This window comes from Myotis lucifugus, unplaced genomic scaffold, assembly GCF_000147115.1.
Source record: "Myotis lucifugus unplaced genomic scaffold, Myoluc2.0 scaffold_458, whole genome shotgun sequence".
In the NCBI taxonomy this organism is placed as follows: Eukaryota; Metazoa; Chordata; class Mammalia; order Chiroptera; family Vespertilionidae; genus Myotis; species Myotis lucifugus.
In genome coordinates, this window is record NW_005871506.1 from 298,519 (window position 1) to 304,390 (window position 5,872).

Here is a 5,872-nt window from a genome sequence, read left to right on the forward strand (position 1 = left end):
CCAGGCAATTCAGCTGTGCAATCTGTGGGTTTGACATGGTAGCAGTGAAAGAGCCATGAGCACAGGAGGTGCCATAGGCCCAGGCACAAGCGGTCGCCAGCGCAGAAAGCCCTGGGTGCCTAGCAACAAGCAAGACTGGGGCAGGGCCTGGAGAGCTCCCAGTGCCCCTGGTCTCCCGGGCAGAGACCAAGCCTGGCTGGGGGGAGCCCCCTCAGTCAGACACTTGCCAACTCCAGTCACGATCTCATTCATTCATTCATTCATTCATTCACACATTTGTTCATTTGTTCACTCATCAAATATTTTTTTAAATCTTAATACATGCGAAGTACCATTCTAGGCACTGGGAATACAGAAGCGAACCAAATAGACTCTATTTCTTGTGCGCATGGAGCCTATAGTCTAGAATGGGAAACACAGTGATGAGGAAGAGAGCATATAGTATGCCAGCTGCAGATGAGTGCTAAGAACAAAACTAAATCAGGGAGGTTTGAAAGTGATAGGTGATGGGGACTGTGGACATTTTTTAAAAATCCTCCCCCAAGGCTATGTTCATTGATTTGAGAGAGAGAAGGAGGGGGGAGAGAGAGAGAGGGAGGGAGAAAGAGGCATCGATGTGACAGGGAACATTGACCGGCTGCCTCCTGTACGTGCCAGACTAGGCTCAAACCCACCCACCAGTAGTCAGGGCTGACACTCCCAGCCGCCGAGCCATGAGGCCAGGGTGGGTGTGGACGTTTTAAATAGGGACACAGGGAAAGTTTTACCCCGAAGTTGGCACGTGATGGAAGGGAGAAAATACGGGCGCTATCGCGTTGTTGGGCATGAGGCGGGGGGCGGGGAAGGTGGTCTTCTCCTCTCCTCGCTCTCTCTCCTGAGACTCTGGCTGCCCCTCAGCCTAGCCTCGCTACAGGGCTCCCCTCAACTCTGGACCCACTCTGGTTCACCCGGCACTCGCCCTCAGCCCCACCCTGACCCTCCCTACACCTGCCCTGTGTCCCCGGGCGCCCTCAGCCCAGTCCCACCAACTGCAGCCTGGATTCTGCGTGCACCCCGAGCCGGAGAGCGCCGTGGCGGGACACTTTTATAAGTAAGTGTGATAAGAGCAGCGCTAACAGGCTTGCTCCCAGCTGGCCCGGCACTGAGCCCTGAGTGTGCCCCGCATAACCGCACCCCCCACAGACCCAGCAGGCCTCTCGTACATGGAGCAGTGGCCGCCCGCCTGTGCCTCCGCTTATTCTCTCGGCTCTGCCCTCTAAGCGGAGGTTTCCTGTTGAATCATCACAGACAGGACCTCCTCTGCCACAGCCCCGTTCGTTTAGAACTTGGCATCCTTATCTCCGCGGGCTCCGCACTCATACTCCTTGTCAGCAGGGCTGCCTCTGCTGCTGGGGCTCCCGGCCCAGGACGGCCGCCAGCTGGAGCTCAGGGGGTGTTTGCTGAGTGAGGACTGAATGAATGGCCTCCTTCCGTTCTCCACCAGCCCGGCCTCATTGGCGGCTCTCGCCCACGGCCCAGCGTCAGACCCTCTGGAGGAGCCTTGAAAAGGGCTGCCTAGAAACCAACCCCTGGGGGGCGGGGGAGGGGAGGAGAGAGACCTGATGCTCAGCCATCGGTGCTGAAATCTGTAACCTTGGCAGAAGGAAGGCTGACAGCAGGGCCTGTCAGTCAAACTGCCATTTCACTCAGACCCCTACCAGACCCCTACCTGCGGAGAGCCTGGCTCTCGCGTGGAGAGGGAGTCGTGTCCAATGCAGCCTCCTGGCTTCCCACGACCAGCAGGACCCAGGGGGCTGGGCTCTAGAGAAACCGGAGGCAGAAAGAGGTCCCTCCTGGACACCTGAGAGCACACAGCCTCAGCAGCTGTGTTCTGAGCTCGGGTTCTGAGCTCGGGGTTCTGGGGGGGAGGGGTGGGGGGAGAAGAATGGCCATTGTTGAGTAAGAGGGCCCTGCCCTGCCCTGCCCTGCCCTGCCCTGCCCTGCCCTGTTGGCAGGAGGGTTCTGGAGGCGAGGGGAGGGGGAGGTGGGGTGGGGGGGGGCATCTGTCGGAACTGGGCTGGCACAGAAGTCCCTGAACTTGGAGCCTCGAGGTTGGATGCTGATCCCAGGCTCTGACCCTGAGCAGCGTTGTTGGGGGGGGGAGGGGGGGTGTCATTGGGCTTTTCTGAGGCTCAATCTCGTCCCCAGAAAATGATGGAAAATGATGTACAGCTCCCAGGGGCGTTGTCAGGGTTACGGGAGATGCTGGGGCCTCAGGCTTGGGCCCCAGCTCCCCTGGCCCTGACATTCCTCTCCCTGGACTGTCATCCAGGCACCCCGGCCTGAGCACCGCAGCGCCCTCTGCGGGCAGCTCTGCGCCCCGTGCACGCTTTCGCTCCTCCCTTGGACCAGCTTCTCAGCCAGGCCTTTCCAACCACTGCCCGCCCGCACTCCCCAGGTCTTTCTAGACTCCCTCTTTCTTCATAGCGCTAACACCTCGTACCTCCCACAGTTTACTTGCCTGCAGGAAGTAGGGGCTCAGAGTGTGCTGAATGGATAAAAGGCAGTTAATGTTAGCATCATTGTCATTATGTCAGAGCCTGCAGTCTGCAGCTCTGTGCTGCCCACTCTCACCAAACCGTGATGAGAGGGGGATGGAGGCAGTGATCCTGAAGACTCGCCTCCATCAGTCCACAGCTCATGGGGTAGAGGCTGAAAGTTCCGCGACGAGGATGCTGTGGACCCAGGAGGAGCCCAAGCACAGGGGAAGTGGACACTGAGGGCCGAGCTGGACCAGGGAAAGGCCCTGGCGGTGAGGTGGAGCCACCCGAGCTCTCACCCTCAGGCGATGGAGCAGGCCTGAGCGCCTGTGGGGAGCGCAGAGACCCTCCTCCCTGGGCGCTGTGAGCAGTTCTAGGAAGAAGGACAAGGCTCTGAGGGCGAGTGAGCCGGAGCCCCTGGTCCCGGAGACTGGAATCGCCCACCGGGTCAATCTGATTCTGGAGAAAATAACAGCTTTACAGGGAGAGCATTGAGGTCGAGTACCTGCTGCGCACGGAAGTCTCGGCCCAGTGTGTGGCCGATAGAAAAGTGTCCCTCAACATCAGTGACTCAACAGTGTGCACTGGACTCGTGGCCGGCGCACTGCAGGTGCCAGGGCTCTGGTGGTACCACAGCTGTCCTCGCAGACACGGGGCAGCTGGCAGGTGTGAGCACAGCGAGAAGTAACATGCTGAGCGGGCTACATGAGGTGGTGGGTGTGCTCATTAACCTGATTGTGGTAACTGTTACCTCTCATCATACACCTTAAATATACACAATTTAACTTGTCAATCTTACTTCAACAAAGCTGGAAAAAATACAAATGTTTTTTAAAATATACTGAATATGTCCTAGCCGGTTTGGCTCAGTGGATAGAGCATCGGCCTGCAAGACAAAGGGTCCCAAGTTCAACTCCAGTCAAGGGCATGTACCTCGGTTGCAAGCTCCTTCCCACTGGGCCCTGGTCAGGGCTCATGCAGGAGGCAACCAACCAATGTGTTTCTCTCACAGCAATATTTCTCTCTGTCTTTCCCTCTCTCTTCGACTCTCTCTAAATATCAATGGAAAAATATCCTCAGGTGAGGATTAGCAGAAAAAAATAAAATAAAATATACTGAATGTGCTCTGGCCAGTGTGGCTAAGTGGTAGAGTGTCGGCCCAGGCACCCAAAGGTTGGGGTTCTATTCCTGGTCAAGGGCACGTACCTGGCTTCATCTGGAAGGTCGTCCGGAAGGACGTCCAGTCTAATTAGCATATTATGCTTTTATTGTTATAGATTGAATGTCAGAAAGTGACAGAAGTGAGTCCCACCAACAACACAGAGCAGGGTAACAACTAAAGAAGGATAGAGACGCTGTATAGCCTCAGAGGCCAACCCCAAAACACTGCCACCCAGAGGCTGAGCCACAAACTGACTCTTACGTGAATACAAACTAAGGCAGACTGGATCACAAATACAGCCTGCTTTAAAATCAGGACTGTGATTTACAACACGGAGGGACAGTGTAACGCAGGGAAATTCAACACTCTCCTAAATACCTGGCAGGACTAAGGCGAACCAGGCTGAAGAGTAGAGGAACCGGAGGACCATCACTACTGCAAATTTTTTCTTTTCTTTTTCTTTTTATTTCTTTTTTCGCCTTTTTACTAAGAAACCAATTTTTTTTCCTTTTTCTTCTTTTTCCATCACCTTATTTTACCCTTTCAATTACTACATTTTTATTTTTAACCAGTATTATTACTGCTACCATTTTACCATTTTTTAAAGTGCCATTTTATTTTCTCTTTATTTTCTTTTGGGATTAGTGTTCTCCATTCTATTTTCATCGTTCCTTTAGCATTAATTTTCCCTATCTCAATTTTACCTCTTTGCTAAAACCCTCTTCCTCACTTTTCCCCTTTTGGTGTCCGGTTTCTCTTACCCTATTCCTGCTTTAGATTTCCCCAATTCCGTCCTTTTACCCCCTGTCTAATTCCACCCTACTTATATATCCTATTTCCAATCCACTGCTCTAAACCCTTATACACCTATTCTTTATCCTTCTTCACTTTCCAAACATTTTTTTTCTCTTATCTTTCTATTGTTTTCTTGATTGTTGAATATATTGGGGGTTTTTTGTTTTTTGTTTTTTTTGTTTGTTTGTTTGTTTTGTTTTGTGTTTCTTCTTTTTCTTTTTTAGGACTGGTTGTGAGGTTCTTTTGCTTTTGCTTTTTATTTTTTCTGCAGGTTTTCCCCTTCCCTCCTCCCCCCACCCCGGTTGTTTTTGTGCTTCTGTTTTCCCTTGCCCCTCTTGATATTATTGGTGGTTTGTAGTTTGCATTCATCTCCAGGGATCTGTTGCTGGAATTTGTTGAGATTAGTGGCAGTTCTATTGGAGTTTGCTCCTCATACAAATAGTCTCTTCCCCACTTCTACTTCATTCTCTCTTTTCGCTCTTTTTTTTTCTTTTTTTCCCCCCTCTTTTTTCCCAATTCTATTTTTGCACTCCTTTTTTGTTTGTTTTTTTTTCTTATTTTTCTTTTCTTTTCTCTCTTTTATCTTCTTCTCTTCTTTCTTCCTTATCCCCTAATTCTCTTAATTCGGGTGGTCACCTTTATTTGGGGTTATTAATATCGTGAATATACTTGTGTTCAGTGCCTGGTACGTTGTGCCTTGTTGTGTTGTATTTTGTGCCTTTAAATCAATGCAGCAGATACAAGCAACAGCAGCCCCCTGATCACTGCAGCCTCCTGATCACCACACCCTCTGTCTGAGGAACAGCAGCTGTACGTGAAGCCTCCCCCCCACAGCCAGAGAGCCACACAGCTGTGAACAGCACCCACCAGAGGAGCTGCTGCCAACTGGGAAGCAGCTTCTACCACAACTGTCCGAGCAGCAACCATGACCCAAGGAGCCCCTGCCACCCAGGGAGCAGCCACTGAAAGACTCAACATCTACATATGTCAGCGAGAATAAACATGGGTAGGCAAAGAAACCCCCAAAGGAAAGAAAAGGAGAACTCGCCAGAAAAGCAGCTAAGTGAGACAGAGGCGGTCCCGGGTTCAATTCCAGTCAAGGGCATGTACGTTGGTTGCGGGCACATCCCCAGTAGGGGGTGTGCAGGAGGCAGCTGATCGATATTTCTCTCATCGATGTTTCTAACTCTCTATCCCTCTCCTTTCCTCTCTGTAAAAAATCAATAAAATATATATTTATGAATAAATAAATAAATAAATAAATTGATTTTTCAAAGATTTCTAATTGCCACTCTTAAAAAGTCACGTAATTAAAATGTAGTACTTTATTTTTTTAAATTTTTTAAAATATATTTTATTGATATTTTTATAGAGAGGAAGGGAGAGGGAGAGAGTT